This window comes from Equus przewalskii, chromosome 18 (assembly GCF_037783145.1).
Source record: "Equus przewalskii isolate Varuska chromosome 18, EquPr2, whole genome shotgun sequence".
Taxonomy (NCBI): domain Eukaryota; kingdom Metazoa; phylum Chordata; class Mammalia; order Perissodactyla; family Equidae; genus Equus; species Equus przewalskii.
Window position 1 is genome coordinate 57,526,204 of NC_091848.1, and position 12,892 is coordinate 57,539,095.

The window sequence follows — 12,892 nt, forward strand, 5'->3', positions numbered from 1 at the left end:
GCGGGTCTAGGTGCTGGTGTATGGCCAGGATGTCAGAGTTTTTAAAAACTCTACCGGTGATTCAGCTATGTCCCCAAGGTTTAACACCTCTGCCTAGAATCACTTGAGGAGTTTGTCGAAATGTGTGCTGCCTCGTGTTACGCCTGGTAACGGAGCACACGGAGAGCTGCCGGTCACCACACTGCCTTCCTTCGTTTCCCAGCCGTCTCTGAGGCCCTCCTCTGTGCAGCATTGGATTAAGTGTTGGGCAGATAGTAGTGATGTGGCATCCACAGCCCTGGCCTCCAGGGACCTACCATCCAGTATCTTTCTCTTGGATGGTATTTGTAAGAAAGAGCGTGGGCTTCTAGTTCCTCCTTCGTTTATGTCTGGGCACTGCTATTAGTGACAACGCATTGAGCCTCTGGAAGCTTGGTTTGCTCATGAGCCAAGTAAGGATAGTAAGACCTCCACACACTGTTACAGGTATTAACTGTAATCATGTGTAAATATGCATGAACAAATAGAAGGCATTATTTCTGGGGACTCCCACTCAGATTCTTTTTTTCCTCCTTTGGATTTTGCTTATCTTTTCCATTTAGTCAGAGACATTTTAGCAATTCCAACTCCATCTTTGACTCACTATGCAGACTACAGCAAAGGAGTTAATATTTGGACCTAGTTTCTTTATCTTGCTAAAGTGGGTAGCAGACTCCAAGAATGCTATGAGGATAATTTTTAAAATGAAAACATGGTTTTAGATAGCGTGGCATTTGATATCGCTAGGATCCTGTCATGAATCTGTCATTGTGATTTCAGAAACTTGCTTTTGGCTGCATTAGTCGCGGCTTTGGACTCTTTCTTATGGGTGCGGACTCTGTTCAATTCAAGGTTAGCCTGTTTTGCCAGCTTCCCATCTTGGACAAATCACTTTCCCCATTTGCATGGTCTCCTTAGCTCTGTGATGCAGAGCTCCCAGGAAGATGGAGAGGACATTGTGATGATATTTTGATATGGATGTTATTTGTTACAAATCTAAAAGGAATACAAATCTGGGGTCAAGAACGACAAGGGTGAGAGAAGATAAAGATAGTCAGTTTTGTCATGCTAACCTTCATCTAAGACCCCATTCACTTTGCATCTCTTCTATAGCAATTGGCACTTTTGTCCCTTGTATTAAAATTACGTATTATATTAGTTTTCTATTGTTATTATAACAAATTACCACAAACTTAGTGACTTAAAACAACAGAAATATTCTAGCCCACAGTTCTGGAGCTCGGAAATCTGACATGGCTCTCACTTGACTAAGAACAAGCTGTGGGCAGATGGTATTCCTTCTGGACACTCGAGGGGAGAATTCATTTTCTTGCCTCTTCCAGCTTCTAGAGGTCACATTCCTTGGCTCTGATTTTAGGGAATCGTGTGATTGGGTTGATGCCACCCAAAGAATCCAGGATGATGTCCTCTATCACAGAGTCCTTAACCTTAACCACATCTGCAAAGTCCCTTTCGCCGTGTAGGGTAACCTATTCACGGGTCCCAGAGGTCAGGGAGTGGACATCTTTGAGTGGCTATTAATGTGCCTACCACATGTATGTATGTCTTATTTCTTCTACTAGATTGTAAACTTCTTGGGGCCCAAAATGTGTATCTGATTTGTTGTGTTCTCCTCAGAATCTACCCAACAGGACTACACACAACAAAGGGTTCAACCAGCATTTGTTGAATGATCCAACAGAACTCAAAACATTTCAAAGATTCATTGAAGCAAATGGCAAACTCATGGGGTTTCAAGAATTCCTGAAAGAATGGCTATTTAGATATTTCCAAATCCACTGGAAAATTCACAAACACTTAAATAATTTTGTAAGTATAGGATTACAAAAATTATTTTTTATCTTCAGTGCTTATACATGACTATAGTTATGTGCCCATATTACATATTCCAGGATGCTCTGATGATGTTACTTTCCAGCTGGATTCCTGTCTGTCAGTAGAGGTTATTCCTGAGTGTTTTATAGGGATGATAAGCACTAGTCAACAATTGAAAATCAGGTGCCACAGGAAAGACTGAGTATTGCCCGTCAGATGTCAGCCATAGAAGGGTCAAGGGGAAATTAATATGATAGGGCTGGCTTGAGATCTTGCCTTGGGCAATTAACTTGCTGATAATTTGCAACATTCATTTTATGTAGAATTGAATGTGATGTGTTGCTAGACTCCCCAAAGGAGTAGCTTTTAAGAAAGGTGTCTTTTATGGTTTGCATCACACAGTTTTGCAAGTGGTGCAAAGCAGCTACAGACTCTGGAATCTATAGCTGGCAGGAGAAATAAATATTTCCGTATTGCATTTGGCAATTGCTATGTATTAAGGCAATTTTGTTTAAAAATTATTAAGGGCTTTGTAGCACAAAGACCCTGTTAAATTACACAGAAAGGATTACATTTAGGAGGTGGGGTGAACTGAGGGATATTGGATATGCAAGCACAGATGGTCTTGATCGACTCATGAACACACCAGAGCCAAGGGGGAAGTGTATGTTTTGTGTGGTTACATATGTTGTAAAGAAAATTGCCCCTGGTTCTTTCCTGTAAAACAGTATGAGGAGGGAAGAAAAGGGGAGAGACAAGACCACGCGGGGAAAGGTGAAGCAGAGACAAGAGCAGCATATGCAGCAGCTGTCTGGCCAAGGGAGGAACAAAGAGAGGGTGAGGAGGCAGGGGAGCCAAATCCCTTCCCTGGCAGGTGAGTGACTGATGAGAGGAGGCCCTTCTGAGCCAAATATCAAGGGCACAGAGTGGGTGTCCGTTCTCTGGATAGTTGCCTTGGACTCTAGCTGTAACTCCCCAACCACACCGCCTGGTTTGGCATACAGTGTGTCTTCCCCTGAGGAGTGGGTTTATACGGAGTTGCTTCTAATCCTCCCAATTCCTTCCTTTTCCCCCAAGGACTTGAGACACCTGGAAAGGGCATGGGCACCTCTGTAATTCTGAACTGTGTTCCGAGCCCTTTACAGACCTTGCCTTGTATAATCCTGACAGAACGCTATGAGGTAGGTTTAGAGTGTTGTCCCATTTTATAGATGAGGAAACCTGGCACCAAGAGGTTAAGTAACTGGCCGGGGGCACATAGCTAGTGATATTGGGGAAGGCTTTGAAAGCCCGCAGTCTGGCTCCAGAGTGCCCACTGTTCAACCTTTACTGCCTCCATCAACACCAATGAGATGACTTCTTTAAGGCAATGAACCCCTTTAGAGCAGTAAGTGGGGATTTTTATCTCTGTGGGCCTCATAAGACCCATCAAAACATCTATCTACAAAATAGATGTTTCATTTCATATTAAATGAATTATTTACTTAAGGTTCTAATATCATTTGTCAGAAACTGGAAAAAGCTCCACTCTCATATCCCTGTTAATGGAGATGTGGGTAAGGGTAGGGACCCATCTCAGCAACTCCACAGCCAAACTGACAGAGAATTGGGGAGCCAGTCAGAAGGCAGCAGCATCCTTAATAATTTGCACCTTGGTGATGCCTGGCACCCCAGGGATATTCCGCCATGTTTTTGGTTCGGTTTCCCCTCTGCCTTATTCTCTACCCATTTCTTGCTGCCTTCAGGCTTCTGCCCCCTGCTTGTGCCTTCTACCTTCCTTTGTTTATCTCTCAAAGCCTTTCTCCACTACTGACTGTGACTTTTCACATCTCCCAGCCAGATTCCAAGTGGGAGATCTGATGGGTTCAGTCATTCCACCATTTTGTTGAGTAGAGTTCTCCAGCTGGACCCCCTCCTGCCCTTGCCCAGTCTGTGGATGGCTGCCTTTGGGTTGGGAATGCATTCTTTGGCTGAAGAGGCTGTAGCCAGAGTTGGGGATTGAGGGGAGGATCATAGGATATAAAGAGCAGCAAATCTACGGACGGAGAACCACCCTAAAGTGAGTCAGGGCCTTGGCAGGGGCTCCAGGGCTTCTCAGAGGCTACATTATTTGGCTTGTCTGTAGAGTCATATTCATGAGAATGGGTGAAGTTACAGTCCCACGAGTTTGAAAATCTAAGACGACGTGGTATCCTAAATCAGCATACGTAATGGGGCAATGAGGTAGACAAAGAACAACTTTGCAAATAATGCTCCGAGTCCCGGACTTTCAATTTGTACCAAATATGCATTGAAAGTGTTGAGATGAAATTTGGATGATTTATTCTTCTTCAAGATTCGTTTATGGAATCAGTCAATCAAACTTCAAAATATAACAAAAGATAAACACCAAAAGCCTACAGCATACCATGCACACGGTTATCCCAGTTGCCAAGGGAATATATGTTTTTCTTTAAATCACAATCCTGATGATAAACATGGTACTCAGTCTTCACACAATATATGTCATATTCATTTAAGAAGCTTAGAAAGTACGGAAATAGCTCAAAGAGCATTCTTTTTTGTCACAGTCTTAAATTTGTAATCCTCTGTTCCCTTTCAGAATGCCATATGGAAAAGAAACAACATTTTAAGTGGGTTTCTGAAGAACTGCAATTGACATGAATACCAGAAAACTTCACAAAACCACTAAATATTTGGCGAGCATGGAGTCTACTGGAGGTTTTAAAAAGTCTGAAGACAAATTGTTATGTTAAGAGAAAAAGTCTTCCGACCATGGCTGACCTATCAACTGACCAATGACTTTCCCCGCCGAGCATTTAAATCACCAGACTTCAGAACCAGAGACTTCCCTCATTCCCCAGCCTCCCCGCCAATGGTTTGGAAGGGGTCAGTGTATTGCTTCGGCTCCCCTGGCGTGAGCAGGCACAATGTCTGGTCTGGCCAGCCATCCAAACCACTTTCCCATACATCAAGGATCCAAAATAATTTCACCAGACACTCTAAAGTACAAATGCAATATGCCAATTTCCATCTCACGTATCTTCCTAGAAAACAGAGATCTACCCACAGTCCATGATATTTTTGCTCATGGACTGAACACAGATCTTGGCAGATGTCTCAGAAACCCGGGAATTGATATATGGCTAGCGATAGTGCTAAATGCAGCATCTTTCCTACTGGGCATCAGTGCACAATTACAAAGTGAATAATAAAGAAAGAGGGGGTCCATATTTGACCCTTTTTGAAAGGGCTTCTAGGGGTAAGAACATAGTGAATTTCAAGCCAGAAGGTGATATGACATTACAGCAATAGGGGTATAATACATTTTCCTGAAGCCATAAGTCCTCATAGAATTTTCAGATAAAAATCTTTGCATTTCAATGTCCAAGTCAGCAGTTTCAGTAAAACTGTACATGTCAAAAGAAAATACATCAGTGCTGGGTTCATATTCTGATTTCCTTGGACTTTGCAGTGGTGAGAATTCTGCTGTTCTCCTTAGAATGCCAGCCAAGCCTGAAAAATACTTGTTATAGAATTTCAGATGCTGACAAGGCCAGTCTGGTTTATTCATAACAAGTACTGTGAGAGTTGAAGACATGCCACTTCAACTGAATGGGGAAAAACGGGGCATCTTTCTGAGCATCAGTGGAGAAATCTGTAAATACTTAGCTGTTCTTCAATCTGAGATCACATACGTGCCTTAGACTTCATTCTACTTTTTGTGAAAAGAACTGTTTGTCTTTTGGGCATGGAGGGAACAAGCTTTCCTCCACCCCCTTAGTGCCCCATTTCTCTTCCATTCAGAGCCAGATCAATAGCTACTGGTCACTCTTGTCCTCTGACTTCATGGTGGTTGCCAGAGTTAAGCTTCCCTTACGCTCACATCTCCATTGATGAAAGCTCAGGCTTGGGAGCTGGCCAGAGAACAGGGAGGTCAAAGCCACTGTCAGATTCTGCCTCTGTTCAGCTACTTAAGCACCAGACTTGTCCCACATAGATCATTACCCTCTCAGTCTCTGGCGATTTTAAGTACCAAGCTTTATTGACCTTCTGTGTATCTGACTCTTCTAGCACTGTCGTCTTTTGGAATCTAGCTGTATTTCATCTGTTAAGAATTTTTGTGGTATGAGAAAACTGTCTATAAGCTGAAGCTAGCACCTAATAAATGACAGAGCTCTGCAGGCTTTGCAGGGGAGTACATGAAGTTTATGTGTTGGCTATTTCTTTTGTAACCTAAAGGGAAATGAAACTGGTTTCTTCGGGGAAGACATTGCTTGTCATTTAAGTCAGTAGTGTGTAGCCTTGGATAATGAAGGATAGCATAAAGACACTGAGCGAATATGGCAAAAGACAGTGGAAACAACAGCTGGGCAGTGGGGTAGGGATGGTAGGAAGGATAGGAATGCATAGAAAGTTTCTAGAAACAAATCTTACCCTATTTCACAGCTACTTCTGTTGTCCCAATCAACCTCTCATCTTGGACTGAGCAAGGAGCCCCAGAGTGGAGAGGAGCAGTGGAAGCGGATCAATGACTCCTTCTCCACTCTGCATTCTTTCCGACTGTGTGACAGAGTGCTGGAGATTTAAATACACATGTATGCAAGTCTGTAATAGCTGCCAAGGTAGAGGAGTATAATTCACCTTATTCTATATTTCAAAGCTAGATTACCTGTCAAGGACTCTTTTCAGCTCTATCAGTCCATGATTGTACAGTTCTCTGATGCTCCTTTTATTTTGTTCATTTGCATTCCTCATAGCACCCTGGTGATCAGTACTGTTCTCTCTGTCTGGCAGATGAAGGTTGGGCTTGGGGAAACTACGTGACGTGGGCAATTCATCCTAATGAACAGGGACAGGACCAGGAAGCAAGCTTAGAGGTTTTTGGAACATGTCCTGCTGTATAAGCTACTACACCCCAGAACAGCCTCCTCCTCCTAGTCGCTGCTTTTTGTTTCACTGCATTTATTCAAGATCTTTCTGTTGTGTGGCCCCACTGGCCTGCAATTATTCTGAAGTGGAAGGTCTTAGACCTTGTTCTTTTTCAGCTTGGCGAAGTGTCTCTAGGGAGTGTTTTAAGAGAAGTGTTGTGTAACTGTTGCTGAAGGAAAGACAGAACTCAGAGCCGGGAGTTCCTTGCCACACATAAGCTCCGTGACCCGGACGAAGCCTCTTGGTGCCTTAGCTTCTCCATCTGGATTCTCTGCCTCTCCCAACCTCACAGGGATGTTATGTGGCTAAATGCACTGAACTTATCTTGATTACTTGGATTTGATGAGCTCTAAGTTCTCCTCCTGTTTTGAAATGCTATTGCTCTTTACGGTAGGTGGAGAAGTTGAAAAAGAGAGCCAAAAAGAGATTTTTAGATGACCTGTGGTTTTTATTTCTACTGGTAAACAAGTAATGACGGTTCTTCAGCTCCTAATGTCCTCCTTGTCAATAGCAGTCATTCAAATGTAGGAATTTTATCCCTAGAGGTGTTGACTGAGATAAAAATGAAGCGTCTTCTCAGTCCAGCTACCAGTGCTGTAGTTTCCACGAATGGTGTGTGCTTTGGTCGAGGATTGGAAGCAGTATCTTGGGCCATTCCATACTTTCTGCAGGAAAAAAATACAGCCATTTTTGGTTTTGGTGTTAGTTTACTCTTTTATTTTCTTTCCTCCTCCTTTTATTTCCTCTCTCTGAGTGAGCTTTCTTTGTTCCTCTCTCCTTGTGCATATAGCTCCTTAGAGCTCTTTCCACGTGAATTCAGCCCACCTACAAGATCCATTGTCTAAAGATCATTGACCCCTTAGTTCAAATTCTTACCCAATGGCATCTGGACAGCTGAATCAAGTCTTTGGATGCTCCTCCCTTTTGGGTTATGGGTCCATTCTGGTTGGAATCAGCTGTAGGAGGAAGAGGGCATGGGCAGGAAACACGAGCATGGACTTCCAATCAGGGGCCATCAACAGCACAGGCCGTAGTCCACTTTGGTTGCAGTCTATAATAAAAGAGCTCCTCCACCGGCTCAATACCAGCTCTGGTTCTAGATGAGAAGGATTGTGCTTGGAGCACGTGCTGTGTTTGGGGTCAGGAAGTCCTTGTTTATGATCCTGGCTCTGCCTCTTACAAACTGTGTGAATTTCTCATTACTTACCAGTTTTATCATCTGTAAAAGGGGGAGAAGATAATATTGATATCTTCTATCCACTTCACAGAATTGTGTGGAAGAAAATATTCCAAAAATGTTTATAAGTGTGTGAATTTAGACAATGTCCTGAATTTATGTATATTTTTTCCAGTTCCATTGAGATATAATTAACATTTAACACTGTTTTGGTCTTAGATGTACAGCATGATGTGTTGATATATGTATATATTGCGAAATGCTTACCATAATAAGCTTCGTTAATATCCATCACTTCACACAGTTACAGATTTTTTTTTCTTGCGATAAGAACTTTCAAGATCTACTTTCTTTGCAACCTTCAAATATACAATACAGTATTGTTAGCTATGGTTACTATGCTGTACAGTATATCCAAGAACTTATTTATCTTATATCTGGAAGTTTGTACCTTTTGACCACCTACACTTATTTATATTTTTAAAATTTTTATATTTTTAAAATTTTTGCTATCTTCTGTAATAAAATAAAATCATACTCCATGCTCTTAATCATTATTTGAATGTTTGATTGTTCAAATTACTTCTCCCACGCACTCAGGCCAGGAAGGCGTCCTCTAACAACACAATGAAGAGGTCCTGCCTCTCAGCTTCTTCCTCTGCTTTATTATTCTTTTAGCACTTACACTATGGACCATTATAGCATAGATTGATGTGTTTACTGATTTATTTTGTGTTCTGCTTTTAGAATTTGTGTTTCTCGGGGCAGGGGCTTTAGCTGCCCTCTACATTTCTGTGTTCTCGGTGCACAGTACTTTCTCTGGCATGTAACAGATGCTCAATAGATATTTGTGGTCAAATATTTATCAGTATGAGTGAGTGTCTAATAAATAATAACTCCTCTCCCTGCTTCTGCTTCTATTCTTGGGCTCAAGGAAAGTATTTTCATAGAAATATCAGCATGGACTAAAGCAGGCAACCATTCTGCAATCACTCGAAATATGTTTGGAAAAAAAAGAAACCAAATCTCTGTGAAGGTGGAATTCATTTAAAAATTTGTTTTGGCCTAGATTTTGAGAAATTGACCCTATGGCTCCAGATTTTACTGTCAGGGTCAAATCCTACCCATGGTAAAACAGCACCAGTTCATCTCCACCTGCAAAATATAGAGTTATTATTCACGCTCCTCGTGAGCACGTAGATCTCATGTTCTGGTGGTGAGCAGTTGAAATTTATGTCCACACATGTTGTGTGTGAATGATTTCCCTTCCACCAAAGCAAATGCCCAGAGCAGAAAGAGCAGGCACAATTCTTTGGTCAGGGCACAGGTATTTTCTTTTCTAGTGTTTGACAGTCTGTAGACAGAAGAAGGTGAAGGGAAATCAAAGTTGTGTTGTCACACGTAGGCTGCTCTAGAAGTGACGCAAAGCAAACCCCTGTCCTGCTTGGGAACTTGTCACTCTCTGAGCTTGGCTTTTTGCCATCTGGGATCAGCTGTCTTAGAAGGTAGATGCTATGAAAATTGTTGATGCAAACAATCCATAACCAATCTATAAATCAAAATTAGGGTGAGTCTTATGAGCCAGATTTGAGGACCATATAGCCCGGGAAAGTCCTTCCACAAAGGAATGGAGCACTCCAAAGAAGTGAGGGTGTACAGAGTGGGTATATACAGTCAAAGGGCATGGATCACATATGATTGAAATGTCCCTTTCCAATAGTCAGGAGATTGTTCTGTCAGTACAGCGATTGATGGACACAGCAGGTAGCAGGTCTGCTGTCTCAATGGACACAGCAGGGTGGCAGGTCTGTTGTCTCCAGCTGGGTGGTCACAGGTGTGCACAGCAATCAATTCCTAGCCTAGGGAGAGATGCTTATCCTTAAGGAAATGCCATTGTGAGGGAAGTTGCACCTTTAAGGCCCTTTGTTCTTGCCTTTGGGACATAGCAAATGCTTAAAGCAGATATACAATGCATGCTCAATGGCCATGGCAGGCGCTTTTGGAAAAAACAAGGTTAGGCCAAGTTAGTTTTACACCAAATGGCTTCCTCATCTACTCCAATATATCCTATTGCTTGCCATTTGTTTATCAAAATCATTCATAAATAAAGGTAAAACAAAAAAATCTAAATGCCATGAGGAACACAAGGAACATCAGACTTATTTATCCATGACAGTTTTTCTTTCTCAATCAGAATAGATGCCCATATTCCATAACGTTCTGTGTCCTGTCTCAATACAAAGGAAATAATAAAGCATGTTCCAAGAAAGCTAAGAAAATTGCTTTCTTGTAAAAGGAACAAAAAAGCCCTTCACTGAATACAGAAGAGTAGGACTTTCTATGCCCCTGTCCTCAACTTCCTTCCACAGTTCCATTTTCTCCCCCTGCTGAGGCTGGATTCCCGAAGGTCCTATAGATTTCAGCACATAGCCGGGTGGAGCCATCAGTCTGTGCTCTGGATGGAGAATTTACTCCAGAGCACATCCACTGTTTTAAGCTTGTCCCTGCGGTTCAGTCCCCAAGTGGAGTGACTGTCATCTTGCATGTTTAATACTATACTTATTGATCTATCTGGCTGCCATTCCTTACACATCACACAACAGGTTGTGAAAGTTAGAGAGTTCCAGTGTTTGCAGCGCATGAGGCGAGGGATCTGTGCACTGCAGTGGCCGGGGCTGAAGCTGACTGCGCTGTCACCTGAGCACTGGGGAGAGCAGAGGAGGCTGGAAAGAGTCCATAAGTACGTGGAGATGTCTTCTTGGTTGGATTACAGATCTCTTCGGCATTATTGAACTTGGGAAGGTCCCAGGAGGCTTCCTCACACCTTCTCCCCGGGTCTGGGACAGGGAGCCTCGTGTGAGTGGGTCAGGAGGGTTAGGTTCCCAAGGATTCTTACGGGCTGATGTGCAGTCCTGGTTCCTCAAGGCCGGTCTCCTTGATGGTTGCAGTAGAATATATTGGCTTCACCTGGTTGTTGCTGTAGTATAAACACTTCCTGGGAGATCCGCCTTGCTGGCAGGTCCCACTGCTTGGGGAGACAGCACCTCAGCAGCTCTTTGCAATGTTCAGCTGGAAGCAAACAATACCGCTTGACCAAGGCTGCTTTTCCCATTATTAGACCACATTTCTGGTATGGAGGTGATGCTAGGGATGTTATTTGATATTTAACAATCACCATAGCAGAGGCACATCCATCAAAATGAAAGTCTGATCAATCAGAGTGGACAGCACTTCAACCCCAAGTAAAACACACTGGGTCACACGGGCACGGCACGGGTGGGTGGGCGGGCATGTTTACCACCCCCTCCAGCAGCTCAGGCTCTGCTCAGCTTCTAAACCACATTTAACATAATCATCCTACACTAGAGGCCTCTGATCAGTCATCTCAGACATGTCATGCTAAAAATAGTTGATGGCCTTTATTTTTCAAATTACTCAACATTAAAAATGCGACTAACATAGATGACTGAGCGCCATCACCCCCAGCCTCACCTTGTTGCCCAGATATTCTGATTAAAGATTAACTACTCCTCAGAAAGCTATACCTCTTGGCCGTCTCTCCATGCTGACATCCCTAGGCTTCTGAGCAGCCCTGCCTCGCTTGGAGGTGAGACATACTTGGAATGTCCCTTCCACACGCACTGTGGCGCTAACAGACTCATTCCTTTACTGTTCCCTGTCTTCCTCTCTTCAATCCTGTCAACTCCAGACACAGTCTTGTCACAGTGTCCTGTTTATAATGTTAAAACTACTGAAGCCATTTACTTATTTATTCATTTATTTGCTTATTTTATTGCTTTTTGTTTATTATTGTGATTGGGTATATCAGAACTGAATTAGACTGTTAGACTAAGAGATATGTATTTGTTTTTGTTGTTGTTGTTGTTATTTCTGTTAGAAATCCTGTTCTGGGAGGATGTCAGAATGCTTCAAAAATTAAAAAAGTAAAGAACAAAAGAAAGACAAAATCCTGTCAACAGGAAAACAGGTAACCCTTGTTTACCTTTACCGAGTTTCTAAAATTCACTCTTGCTTCCTAAATGGCTTACAATCTCTGCTCAGGGAACAACAGACAAACAGAATGCTCTGCCCTTCTTCCTTTCTGTTTGTATCTATCTTCTCTCTGCTGCCCTTGACCAGGCCTCACCTCTCTTGTGTTTTTGTTTGTATACTTTTTCTTATCACCCAGGGTTACAGATTTCTGCCTGACCTCTCCAAGGAATCGGAAACATTTGTGGGGCCGAAGGAAATAGTGCAGGGGGTGTGCAGACTCCCCTCCCCCTGCCTCCCACAATGCCCAGGTGGAGATGGATGGAAGCCCCCATCCATTTACCTCCAGGTTACCTGTGTACTTCTTTCCCTTCAAAGTGGTCAATGCTGATTTCATCTACATAACAACACCTTTGATGGGGGAGGAGGAGCACCAATCCTTCCCAGCCCCTGGTTTCCACCTTGTCTCCCACAACTTGCGTAGTCCTGGTGGCATTTCAGTGGAAACAGATGTTTCCTCTTTCTCCAATGTTTAGTGTTGCTACAAGATCTGGGTCTCTTGTATGTTATGTCGCTCCCAGGAAGCCTTCCATAGACATCTCAGAGCGTTTAACATAGAGCATTATAATACAGCCTTACAATTTTATTTTATGTACTTTATTTTTTATTGTCTTTTAAATCTGTTTCTCCATCACTTGTTCCAGAGCTTGGCTCATCGTAGGTTGCTCGTTAATATTTTGTTGAAGGTATGAACGAATGAATTCCTCAGTAGGAGAGTGGACTATGAGCATTTTCTACAGTTCAGAGAAACTCTCGACACTTTCTCCTCTTTGTACCTTGATTATGGGGATTTTTGTTTTCCTTCTCTGGAAGATGGGAGGCAGGGACTAGATACCAGTTATCCATCAGCTATGCAGGACTAGCTAGGATCCAAGGAGC

At 42.8% G+C, this 12,892-nt stretch overlaps 2 long non-coding RNA genes across 8 annotated transcripts in view; both read left to right on the forward strand.

Moving 5' to 3' along the window:
- The window catches only part of LOC103551414 (uncharacterized), a 327,409-nt gene that overhangs the window by 221,380 nt on the left and 93,137 nt on the right, over positions 1–12,892 (forward strand). For 5 of the 7 annotated variants that reach the window (XR_011529001.1, XR_011528997.1, XR_011528999.1 and 2 more), the window contains one exon: positions 11,862–11,951. The exons of the other annotated variants lie outside the window; for them this stretch is intronic. This is a non-coding gene — a long non-coding RNA (uncharacterized lncRNA). The remainder of the gene's footprint in view (positions 1–11,861; positions 11,952–12,892) is intronic. 7 annotated transcript variants of the gene reach the window in all.
- On the forward strand, positions 1,657–6,061 carry LOC139076930 (uncharacterized). Its single transcript, XR_011529008.1, has 3 exons — positions 1,657–1,848; positions 2,583–2,728; positions 4,457–6,061. It is a non-coding gene; the product is annotated as an uncharacterized lncRNA (long non-coding RNA).